Source organism: Chenopodium album, chromosome 9, assembly GCF_948465745.1.
Source record: "Chenopodium album chromosome 9, dcCheAlbu1.1, whole genome shotgun sequence".
Classification (NCBI taxonomy): domain Eukaryota; kingdom Viridiplantae; phylum Streptophyta; class Magnoliopsida; order Caryophyllales; family Amaranthaceae; genus Chenopodium; species Chenopodium album.
Window position 1 is genome coordinate 20,843,010 of NC_137842.1, and position 13,679 is coordinate 20,856,688.

Here is a 13,679-nt window from a genome sequence, read left to right on the forward strand (position 1 = left end):
GGTTTCCTCCTCTTCTTCGATAGCATGAATTTCTTCAATAGGTTTGATGAGAGATGAAGGATCAACATGGTTTTCTTCATCAGAGATAGCCAAGGAATCGGAGAGTAGTGCATTGTTAATCCTTAGCTTCTTGCTTGCAGGGGGCAATGGTAGTTTATTGTTTTCAATCAAATCTTGGATAGTTTCCTTAAGCTTCAAGCAATTCTCAATGAGATGACCCCTACCTTGGTGATATTTGCAGTGTGCATTGGGGTTCTAGTTAGCTGTCCCCTTTTCAACTGGTGGGTCCCCAAATGGTCCAATAGGAGTTATAAGACCTTTTGCATTTAGTCCATCAAATGCAGTGTCATAACTTATACCAATAGGGGTAATGTTCCTCCAAAATGGTTTCTTTTATCTTTAGTTGTTCATAGCAAGGACTTCACTCAAATTAAAGGTGCTAATATTATTTGAGTGGGTGTTTTGGAAGAAGAAGGATTGTCGTTCTTCTTGCCTTTCTAGCCACTGTTGGAGTTATTATTAGCAGCCTTTTGTTTAGGTAGGTCGTCTTCAATTTTAATCCCAATATCATAGAAAGCCTTGAAAGTGTGTAGATTGTTTTGATATTTAAGATGTTTGGAGTAATTTTCTTGGAGGTTCTTGATAAACAACCTTACGGATTCCTTTTAACTCGGTACTTCAATCATCCTAGCAGAGGTTGCTCTCCATTTATTGATGAAGAAAGAAGTGAAACCTTCATTCTCTTTCTATTTAAGTATTTTAAGTTCCCTATGGTAAGTTTCAACTTGAATATTGCATTTATACCTATCAATGAAAGCGTTTACAATTGATTCCCAAGTAGAGGTTTTCTCTTTGTTAAGGGACAAGAACCATTGTTGGCAAACGGTTTCAAGAGATAAGGAATATAAAGAATGAAATACTTTTCTATCAATACCCTTAATATTCATTAGTGTTTCAAAAGCTCTTAAATGAAATTAAGGGTTATCAGTTGCCTTGAATATTGGGATGTCATTGGCATTAAACTTCTGCGGAAGAAGCTCCTTGTCCACCGAGACCCCTTGTGAGCTAATGCCCTTGAACCTATAATCATTAGATATCTTGCTCAAGCTCTCTTGCATGAGCTCCAATTGTTGTTGCTTCACATGGTCATTTATTTGGAGGGTTAAGGTCTTTAGCAGTTCAGTAACACCAGCCATTTGCTTCTTGAGCTCATTAACTTCTTCTTGACTTGCCATTATCTTTTTAGCTTTCCTTTTTTGACCAATTGTTTTGTCAAAAAGCTGTACTTGAACGAAAAGGTTGTCTATGATGAAACGCCCTTCCTTTCTTGACCATGCGCTGTAAATTAAACCATTTTTTATTTTAATGACTTGACTCAAATTGACTTTGACTTTACGGGTTTATAAAGAAAAAGGAAAATATCAAAAATAGGGTGTATATTTTTCGAAATCAAGTATAGGGGTTCAAACATGTGTTTTAATTAGAGGATTAATATCCAATTTACCCCCCCTAAAAAATGACAGAAAACACGCGTATACAAGACTCTCTAAACATTGTCAAAGTGTACATACATATTAGTGTGTGCTTTATTTGTGAGTCCAAGTGACATGCTTTGATTCTTGTGTAAGACCATGGAACTTAGTGCCTAGACTCAATTAAGGACTAAACAAGGGTATTGTCATTAACATAATATTCGAACTAATTTGCAAATTGTTGTATTAGACTCGTCGTGATGACTCGAGCAAAATCCTTAACTGTCGCCAAAGCAATTGGGCTGGTTAGCAAATTGTAGTGTAGCGCCAGATGACAGCGTTGTCACTCGGCGTTGCAGCCCAAATTTTTGCGCCATTACTGGAGCATTAATCAGGGATTGCTTTCAGTATTTTTACTCTACAGGATAGGCCTAAAGTCGTACTAAGTCAATTCTAATTAAATTATTAGACTTTAATTACTCAAATTAATTAACTAATTAATTAGGCAAAGTCTTTTTAGCCATTAATTAGTTTATTTAAGGCTTAACACAAGTCAAACAAACGGTTAGGAAAGACACATAGAGTATGCAAAGCAAATAATGCACAAATAGTCAAGTAGGCACAATATGATGCAATGAGTTTGCAACCTAACTATGGCTCTAGTACTCGAAAGTTCAGGATATGGGTTAGTTAAAGAGGTACATGCTTATGATTCTGATGCACCGCGCAGAAGCCTTACATTTGGAATGGTTGGCGTGAGTGGATGGGATCCTGCGAGTTAAACTCGCTTCCATGGTTTGGTGTATTCAACATTCTCGGATGTACCCTTTGTTGCTCAGAGCGTTCAATCAGGTAGATGGAGTATGAATTCCCAGAGGGTTATGTCCATATGTAGAACACATATGGGTTTCATAATAGTGAGAAAAACTCAATCAGGAAGTAGAATCAAGCCAACAGTGCTAGAACTGGTCTAAAAAAGAACTTATATTTCTGGCTCGGTATTGGAAGAACGCAGCGCTAGCCAACAGAGACTGTCGCCACGATATAGCCATGTTGCCTGGCGATAGAGCCATACCTTCGGCGACAGGCTCTGTTTGCTAGACGCTAGTTCCTACATGCCTCAGCAGCTTTTTGTGTTCGTAAAATTTTCCAGTTTTTCGCAGCATTATTTCGGTTCTAGTTGTGAAAGATATTTCTGAAATTTCCTACGTGTAAAAATCTTATATTTTTTCCTCTTTATAGATGGTCTTTCCAATGTGAACCTTTTTTTTATGCATATGACAACAATGTTAATCAAAATTACGCACATGAAATACTTAGAACTTTTTGAGTCTCATCTACTCATTTTAAATCATTTTCAAAATAAATTTTAGGAATTAAAATAGAAATCCTCCACAGTGGAGTCGCCAAAAACTGTGGGGAATATTTCAAGCATTACCCCAAACTTGAACCCCGCTATGACCATACACTTAATCATGGTGGCGTCCAAAGGGAAAGAAGGTAGAGCAAAAGAGTCTCCAACATGTTTTAGGAACTTGTAAACCGTTTACAGGGTGAAGGTTACACCCCTTAACGATCCAGGAGATCGTTAACTCTAATAGGTCTGGAACCAAGACTGGAAGCTAAGGGATGAAGGTACAAATTCAATCTAAAAGAGAAAGAACCTGCCCTAATAATAGGCCTTTACTTTATTCTTCTCGTATTCATGTGCGCTTTCTAACTAACATGCAATAAATAGATTTACTCCTAAACCTGTTTAATATATGTTGGTAGAATATTAATGTACAAACAAATCTATTATTGGCGATCACTTGAATTATAATAAAACTAACCATAAACAAGATTATTAATTATCTTTGTAAGCATGATTACAAGTACAAATTCCCCTTTAAACATGCATAAAAAGTGTGATCAAGCAATAATAATAAAAGTATATCAAGCAACATGATATTAATAATAATCATAACAATAATTATAACAATTATAAAAATAATCATGTTAAAAATAAAGCATAATAATAATAGTAAGATCCTAGGCATGATACTATCAAGATTAATAACAAACCCTAGCATGTCACTAAATATCAAAGATCAAAGCTTTAACCCTAACATGATTCTAACATGCTATCAGGAAAGAAAATAGGTAGCAATCATTTAATCATACATAATGTTAGGAATTTTTAGTTGTTACCCTAAACATGATACTAAGAAGCAATCAAAACATCCTACCACGATACTAGGAATCAAAATAACAACCTAAACATGATTTCTATATCATAATATCAATGAAACAATTAAAGTACTTACTTGGATGCCTCGTACCTCTTTCTAATAACAAAATACACACATTAGTAACTTCAAGGAAAATAATAAATCAAAACAATTAAATTAAATAATTGAAATAGATATTTGGGACCAAACCCTCAGAAATATCAAACCTTTCACGTCTAGGGCGAAGGCAACTTCAAACTTGGCTAGGTGTGTCTAGTATTAATTTATGAGGAATTGTGTTCTATAAAAGGCTAGTTAGAAAGAGAGAGAGAGAGTTAAGAATTTCTTAATGAGAGTTGGTGATTAAAAACGGAGGTTTAAGGAGGCTATTTATAACGAAAACCAGCCGGAATACGATAAAAAAGAATCGGAATTTCAAGAAGAATAAAACACGATGTTGTCGCCACACAAGCCTCTGTCGCCGAGTGAAAAAGCCTATCGCCGCAGCGACAGTCCTGTCGCTAGGCGACAACTTGTGGTACGGTGCTGCAAACAATTTTTTCACACGTTTTCAAATTTTAATAAAATTTAAGCGTACGAGGGGTAAAACTGTAATTTCCTTTAAAACACTTCTTTTGTTCCAAATAAAAGTCTTAAAACTCAATTATAAATGCTAATCACATTAGGGTTCAAAAGAACCTTCTAGAAGATTCTAGTAGACTATAATAAATCCTAATTGCAATAGTAATGTTAAATCATAATAGGCCCTCCTCTAGATCATTGGGCCGCATATAAAGATCAAACCGGGCCCAATTTAGTATTTTGGCCGTAACTTCCTCATTATTCATTGGAATTGGGCTTATAACATATCGTTGGAAAGCTCTTTTCGACCCAATACAACTACACTATTATTGGACCCTTGATATGGTCCAAACTAAAACGGATTGGCTATTTTCATAAAATAGGTTTTCAAAAACAAAGAGAAAGAAAAGAATTAAAACTAACCGCAACACTTGACATTTCACACTTTCACTTCATTCGATTATGATATGACGTGAAAGGTATTCATCACTGGGTTTGGTTTTATGGAGACACATTTGGGTGTCTATACGGCCGCACCCCCCTTGTAGTTGGTTGCGCCTGTACGGGTCTATTTTTGACAATCTAAATAATTTCTCTTTGTTAGTTTTACTATATATAGACTTTCCTTATAATTTTAGAGAGGGAGAGTTCTTTAAGAATTAGAATAGGATTAGGTTAGATTTTGTAGAGAGAGAAACTCTAGTTTGTAGAAAGAAAACTTCTTGATTGATGATTGAAGATTGATGATTCTAAGTATTTTCTCCATTGATTTGAAGCAAGTTTGTAAGGATTTCTTTACTTTAAAGCAATCTTTAGCTATTGATTTTTATTAATTTGTTAATTGTTCATGTTTGATTTATTTTGCTTGATTAATATTATGATGATGAATTTGTTGTTGAGCTTAGTTTTGATATGATTTTCATGGATTGTGAGTAGTCTACTTGCTAGGGTGATGGTGCAGCAAATATGAGTAATGTTTTGATGCTAATTGGGTAAAATTGATGGAGTTGATGTTGTGATTAAATTGGTTGATTGATTATGTGCATGTCTGTGTTTAATTTAGGAGTGATCAACCTAGTTACTCGCACTAGATTGCATTGTAAGTGAACATTGATACGGACAACTAATTTGTGGCTTGTATTTGACGATTGAGTTGGTTTGTGAGTTTACTAGCTAGAATCTCTCGTAGTTGGCGCTAGATTTACCTCTAGGATATTAGCCTACCATGCTCTCTTGATTTCTTAATTGATTTTCCCTCGCAACACTTGATTTAGTCAATTCCATTCCCAATTAGTTGTATCCATTGCATGTGTATGTGAATCCTAAACCCTAGTGTTTAATATATTTGATTTCAATTTGATTGTTTAATTGTTTTAGAATATACACACCTTACTTTACTTCTTCGAAATAGCTTAGCTTTAGCACTAGCATTAACCTCCAACTCCTAGTGGTTCGATACTTGACTTACTCCTATGCTAGTTCTAAGGGTGTGTTGAGTAATTAAAAATTTTATTTGGCCTAATGAAGATTCGTCCAACGACCTAGTCTCAACCCTTGTTCGAAATGGAGCCGTTGCCGGGGAGTGGCGAACTGTTTGCTATTGTTGTTGAGTCTATTTCACTAAATTTTGACAATATAATAATATTTTTCTCTTTTGGCTACATTTGTAGCCATGTAAGTAATATTTTCCTTTGAGTTTGTGTGTACAAGTTAACATGGGAGAAGTCCCAAGGGTTACATTGAAGGAGTTGGGCACTCCAGGTGCATACAAGTATCATAGCGAGATTGCTCCATTATAGATCCTGCATATTGATTTTGAAATCAAGCCGGCAATGATAACTTTGATTGAAAGGCGTCAATATAGTGGAGGAGAAAGTGAAAGTCCCCTAAATCATCTTAAGGAGTTCGAGAAATATTGCAACACAATTGTGGGGGATGGGGTTGCTCAAGAATTCATAAGGCTTAAACAATTTCCTTTCTCTCTAATTGGAAGAGATCAAGAGTGGCTAGACAAGGAAGTGAAGCCTAACTCTTTGAGAACTTGGGAGGAAGTCATCAAAGAATTCCTTTCCCGTTTCTTCCCTCAAAAGAAAACAGTGGAGCAAGAGATTTGATTCAAGGTTTCAAGCAAAGGTCTAGTAAAAGCCTCTATGAAGCATGGGAGAGATACAAAGAGTATCAACGCGAGTGTCCTCACCATGGAATCCCCACTTACCTAATCATTCAATTTTTTATGGTGGTTTATGTCCTCAAGGGAGGTCAAGTCTTAATGCTTGAGCTGGAGGCCCAATCATGAATAAGACCGAGGAAGAGGTTGTAGATATCATTGAGGATGTAGTTAGATACTACATGGAATGGCTAGATGGTGAGAAAGCGAAAATAAACAAGAGTAGCACTATAGGATGCTCGATTGAACAACTCATTGCTATCAACAATTTGTCAACTCAAATTTCGGACTTAGGAAAGGAGGTAGTTTCTATAAAGTTTAAGATTGAAAGTGCAACCTCACAAGCACCGATTCTTCCCTCCCAAATTAAGGGGAGAGGTACACCTTCTTCCCCTTACTCTCTTCCTTCTTCTTGTTGAATGGTTATAGAATGTTGGTCTTGTTATTTGTGTAGAATGAATGACCATGATGATCTTATTTGCCCTAATGTTCCTTGTGATGAATGCATTGGGAATGAGAATTAACATGTGATTTTTTTTGCTAATATTAATGTAGGACCTAGATTTGATGCTCAAAGGAATGTTGGGAATAGGAATTACACAACCAAGGGAATTATGATACTTTTCAACAAAAATAGTGGTTACAAAAACCATGGAATCCAAGGGATTTGTGGTAACTATAACAACCATGGTTATAGTGGTCAAAGTCATAGCCAAGGATATGGGGATTATAACCAAGGTTATGGTAACCATAATCACGATTGTGGCCAAAATCAATGTATAGGTAATTTTAGCAATCAAAGTAGGGGAAATCTTCAAACAAATGTTCAAAGAGTTACCCCACTTGGATTTATTCCAAATACCCAAGGCCAAAGTGATAATTTTTATGATCAACCATTTTCTTCTAGGAGTTTCTTAGAGGATGTCATAGAAAAGCAAGCCAAAATGTTGAACACCTACATGACCCTAAGAATTGAAAAGTTCAATGACATGTTAACTTACCACTATGGTTAGTGAGTTTAAGGAATTTACAAATCTTTCTTCTTTGACTTCACCAAGCTTAGATCCGAAGAGCCCTATAAATGCGATTGTGACTAGGAGTGGTAGGGTCCTTGAGATTGAGGTTTTTAAGAAGAGCGATGCTAAAGAGAGTCCTATCAAGAGTCAAATTGAGAACGTGGGAGTTGAGAACCCTTTGGTTGTTGAAATCGATTAGGAACAAGTTGAGAATGTAAAAGAGAAAGAAAAAGAAGTCTACAAGCCCTAGCTCCCTTACCCCCAATAGTTTAATATGCAGAATTTGAAAAGCAAATTGGGAAATTTGTAGAGATGCTTAGACAACTTCATCTTACACTTCCTTTCACCGATGTGATAGAACTAATGCCAAATTATGCAAAGTTCCTTAAAGAGATCTTGAGTGGAAAGAGGACATGTGATGTGGCGGAAACGATTAAATTGATCGATAATTGTAGTGCAATTATAGTAAACAAAATCCCACCTAAGTTGAAGGATCGCGGAAACTTTTCTATCCCTTGTGCTATTTATAAAATGAAAAATGATAATGCCTTGTGTGACTTAGGAGCTAGTGTTAGCCTTATGCCATACTTGGTTTATCAAAGACTAGAGAAGGGAGAACTTTTACCTACCAACATTACCTTGCAATTAGCCGATATATCAATTAGGATTCCAAGGGGTAAGGAGGAGGATGTTCCCTTAAGGGTAGGAAAGTTCAACATTCTGGTAGATTTTGTGGTCCTTGACATAGATGAAGATTCTACAGTTCCTATTCTTCGTGGTAGACCATTTCTTGCTACTTCGGGTACTTTGATTGATGTCAAAAGTGCTACACTACAAGAAAATAACCTTTTCGTAGCGATTATTTTAATCTTTAGTATCAATTGTAATTGCAACAAAAAGCTTCCCAACGAATGGTCATTCGATACAATATCCCCCGTTGCCTTAGCCTTTAGTAGTGGTTTTCAATATCGCTGGGGTTGGCCTCAATAATCGATACGAAAAACTACATCCAATCGTGGTGATTATTGTAGCGATTATAATCGCTATAAATGATTAACTCATTTTCTTCAAAAAAAAAAAAAACATGCGTATGATCTTTACAAGATTCGAACATGGAACCTCAAACTCTTATATTAAATGTTTCACAAATAAGCTATGACATATTTTATGTATTCTATGTCAAACAATATTTATGTATCTACTGTTGAAAAGGCTTTTCATATCGATTTTTATGATTTAGTGGCGATTGTAAATGATACGATTTCTCAAAATTATATAAATGTGTAAAAATAGTGTTGATATGTATTATTATGTTTTCCGTATCGATTTTATATGGGAAAACCATGGCGAATGTAAAAATGATACGACATCCTTAATTATTTCACAAACATACTTGCATATTGTAGCGAATGTACAATCGCTACGAAATAATCGCTACGAAAAGAGATGTTTCTTGTAGTGCTAAGATTTCTCTTAAAATTGGAGATGAGGGAGTTGATTTTGATTTGAATGAACCTATGAAATATCCTTCTTCATCTCTTGAGAATTGCATGAGAGTTAAAATTTTAGACAATCTTGTACATTTAATATATGAGCACTTGTTCACAACTAATGATCCTCTTGAGTGCGTTTTGTTGAACAAGTAAAGGAAAGTTTTCCTAGCAAGGAAATGGCTTTGTATGAGAATTTGTTAGAAGGGAGTGTTGAAGGAAGTGATGGGAAAATATGCATGAAAATATGAAGCCAAGAGGATTTGCAAGTGGCTTCAACCAAGGAAGGTAAAGGTGTTCCCATGGTAGAGCTCAAACCTCTACAATCACACCTTAGGTATGAGTTCTAAGGCCCAAATTCTACTTATCCCGTGTTTGTTAGTGCATCTTTGAGTGAAATCAAAGATCAAGCGTTATGCGGTGTTTTGAGAAGGCACCAAAGTGCTTTGGCTTATACCATTGATGACCTCAAAGGTATAAGCCCCGCTTTATGTACACACCACATAACCCTTGAGGAGGGCGCTCTTCCTTGTATTGAGCGACAATGAAAATTACATCCCCAAATGGGGGAGGTAGTGAAGAAAGGGATTACTAATATTTTAGATACATGAATCATATTCCCCATCTCAAGCTCTAGGTCGGTGTCACCCTTTCATGTCGTTCCAAAAAAGGGAGGTATGACCGTCATCAAGAATGAAATAGGTGAGCTTATTTTGACGAGGACGGTCACCGGTTGGCGAATGTGTATAGACTTTAGATGTCTAAACACATCCACAAAAAAAGATCACTTCCCCCTTCCTTTCATTGATCAAATGCTTGAAAGACTAACGAGGCATAAGTATTATTATTTTCTTGATGGTTACTCGGGGATTTTCTAATTCTTATTAACCCTGATGTTCTAGAGAAAACTACTTTTACTTGTCCCTATGGTACCTTTGCTTATAGGAGAATTCCATTCCGCATTTGCAATGCTCTCGAAACTTTCCAACGGTGTATGATGAGTATTTTTGGAGACATGTTGGAGGAGGAGATGGCGGTGTTTACGGAAGACTTTTCCGTAGGTGGAGTTTCCTTTAAGGCGTGCCTTGAAAATCTTGAAAAGTGCTTGGCAAGGTGTGAGAAGGTGAATTTGGTGTTGAATTGGGAAAAATGCCATTTTATGGTTAAAGAAGGCATAGTCCTTGGGAACAAAATTTCTCACAAGGGCATAGAGGTGGACAAGGAGAAGATTGAGGTTATTGCAAAGTTTCCACCTCTGGTTAATGTGAAGGGTGTAAGGTGATTTTTAGGGCATGCCGAGTTCTATAAAAGATTCATCAAGGATTTTTCTCTCATTGCAAGGCCTCTCAATGATCTTGTTTAAAAGGATGTGGATTTTGTGTTTGATGATAAGTGTTTGGAAGCTTTTAATAAGTTGAATAAAGCTTTGATTTCTACTCCCATTGTCTAAGCCCCTAGATAGGATTTACCCTTTGAGTTGATTTGCAATGCAAGTGACACGGCAGGTGTTTTAGGTCAAGGAGCTTATTATATGTCAAAAACTCTTAATGGTTCTCAAAGGAACTACACTACAACAGAGATAGAGTTCTTGGCTATTGTTCATTCTTTTGAAAAATTTCGTGGCTATTTGTTAGGGTCCAAAACAATTGCGTTTACTAATCATGCGGCCATAAAATATCTTTTTGGGAAGAAGGAATCAAAGCCAAGGCTAATTCGTTGGGTGTTAGAGTAATAAACTTTTGACCTTGAGATTAGAGATAAGAAAGGAGCGGAAAATGTTGTAGCGGATCATCTATCTAGACTAGAGGATTTTCAAGTTCAAGATGATGGGTCTCCCATTGAAGATAGAATGTTAGATGATTCTTTTTATGCTATAGATGTGAAGGAACTCCCATGGTTTGCCGATTTAGTGAACTATCTTGCTTGTGGGGAGTTTCCTCCTTCATTTTCAAAGAATTGGAGAATAAAGCTCAAGAGGGAGGCTAGGCATTATGTATGGGATGAAACAATTTTGTATAAAAGAAGTGTTGATGGGTTATTGAGGAGATGTGTTCCAAATGAGGAGTTACCTAGTGTATTGAAGATGTGCCTCTCGGATCCGAGTGGTGGTCACATGGGTGTTTCAAAAATGGCTTAAAAGGTACTTCAATGCTGATTATGGTGGGCAAATCTCTTCTAGAATGTTTGGGAGTTTGTCAAGAGTTGTGACTGATGCCAAAAGACAAGAAACATTTCAAAGAGGAATTAGATGCCCCAACAACCTATACTAGAGTTGGAGATTTTTGATGTATGTGGAATAAACTTCATGGGTCCTTTTCCTACTTCATATGGGTTCAATATATTTTGGTTACCATGGATTATGTGTCAAAATGGGTGGAAGTCGTTGCTTCACCTACAAAAGACCTTAAGGTAGCAATGAAGATGTTTAAGAAGATAAATTTCCTACGATTTGGCATTCCAAATGCGGTTATTAGTGATAATGGATGTCATTTTGTGCATAGCACCTTCCGCAAGATGTTGAAGAAGAATGAAGTTAATTAACATTTTGGACTCTCCTATCATCCTCAAACTAGTGGGCAAGTCGAGGTGTCTAACCGTCAAATCAGATTGATTCTTGAGACGACGGTCACAAGAAAGAGGAAGGATTGGTCAGATAAACTAGACGATGCTTTGCGAGCATGTAAAACGACTTTCAAGACTCCTATTGGCACTACTCCTTAACGCTTAGTTTATGTGAATTCTTGTCATCTTCCGATCGAACTTGAACATCGTACTCTTTGGGCTATTAAGAAAATAAATTTTGACTTGGCAAGTGCGGGTGAGCAACGTTGGCTTGATCTCATGACTTGGAAGAACTTCGATTAGATGCATATGATTGTGCAAGCATGTATATGACTCGCACCAAGGAGGTGCATGATAAGCTTATTGAGAAGAAGGAGTTCAATGTTGGTGACAAGGTGCTCCTTTAAAATTCTAGGATGAGATTATTCCCCGGGAGGCTAATGTCTCGTTGGAGTGGTCCTTTTGTTGTTCAAGAGGTTTTTCCCAATGGTGCTATTGAAATATCTCCTTTGGATTTCTCAAGACTTTTCAAAGTCAATGGTTAAGGCTCAAGCGTCACTATGATGGAGTTTTTGTGGAAGTCATGCATGATATGACTCTCTATGATCCACCTTGAAGGGTGGATACCGTCAAGCTAATGACGTTAAACAAATGCTTTTCGAGAGGCAACCAGAATTTCTAACCATTTTCTCTATTTTCCTTGATTTTTGTTTTTCTTTTGATATTTCTATTCTTTGTTGATTTTCTTTCTTGATTGTGTTTTTGGTGGACTTGATTGGATTTCCAACAATTTTGGTGCCTATTTTGAAGAGGAAGTGTTCGAGTTTATGAATTGGAAGCATGTGTAAGAATTGAAGATTGGTGGATTCAAATGGTAGGTTCATGAAAATCTAGTATCGAACCCACTATTATGGAGTTTAGGGTCTGCCTACTATAATGTTCATCGTGAACATCCCCCTTGTACTCACCAATGTGTGCACAAAAGGAGATTTAGAAGATCATATACCCAGAAGGGCGGAGACGCACGTGACCATGATGCGGTCGCGCAGCCTTCTGGCGCAGGCGCGCGGCCTCATGGCACAACTGCGTCCCCCCAGCTCATCCTCCCTTAAACGAATCGACTTTCTTTTTCTCTCTCGTCCTCTCATTTCTCACTTTATTTTCTTTGTGTTTTTGTTCAAGCATCATCACCATCTTCATCATTATTTTACTGTTGCAATTTCACCAAGTCTCACTTCATCTAGTTGATTATTACTCTAAGCCGCCATTTTAACAATTTCATTGTGGTTTTCTCTTTCCTAAAATTGGGATTTTTTGGTACTCTTTGGATTGAGGTTTGGAGTTTGCAATTTGGATTATTTGTGTGTGATAGTGCTATTTGTCCATTTCTTTTGATTTCTCATCAATTGAAGTTATGTTTTATCATTTCTATTGATTTTTTTGATAAATTTTCTACCTTGGTTGTTCATGAGTTCTTAGATTTACTTGGTACTAGCTTTATTACTGTATCCATATTGCTTTCTACTTACCTCATTTGTTGTGTTAATGATGAATTTTTTATGATTGTATGAACTTGTGATTGATAATTTTGTTTTAACATATTATGATTTTGGCACTACCATTGTTGGATTTCTTGTTTGATTAAGATGACTTGGGAGTGTTGATGTGCATAATAGATTTTAGATGATGGTTTATAGTGTTGTTGCTCTTGATGCATAATCATGTGTCATGATTCTTACTTACTAGTGCATTTTTCACATGAATGTGTAGATGGCTCCTCTCCGTCGAGCTAAAAGGGCAAGATGCTCAAACTATAGAGAGGTGGTTCCTCCTCCTCCAAACATCACGGAGACTTTTGGCATTGATTTCTCCAAACAATAGCTTTGGGAGAAATTTGTCAAGCTTTCATCTCGAAAACTTTTGTCTACTAGATTCTATGATTCATCGGCCACTACTTCGGTGCGATTTTTGGCCCGAAATTTGGGGCTAGAAGAGTTCTTAAGCCTAAATTCTCCTACCTATACTCGGATAACTTTTGAATTTCTCTCTTCACTTGAGGTTCATGAGGAGGAGTTTGAAGGTGAAACTTCTCAAAGACTTACATTTCAAGTCTTCAATAACGATCATTCGATGCCTCTTTCCTATTTTAATGAGGTCTTTAAATTTCCAAATCCAAGTGA

General features: G+C 36.6%; 1 non-coding gene across 1 annotated transcript; it reads right to left on the reverse strand.

Moving 5' to 3' along the window:
• Positions 1–6,364: 6,364 nt before the first annotated feature.
• Positions 6,365–6,469, reverse strand: LOC145560970 (small nucleolar RNA R71). Its single transcript, XR_014093558.1, has one exon. It is a non-coding gene; the product is annotated as a small nucleolar RNA R71 (small nucleolar RNA).
• Between the last annotated feature and the right edge of the window lie 7,210 nt (positions 6,470–13,679).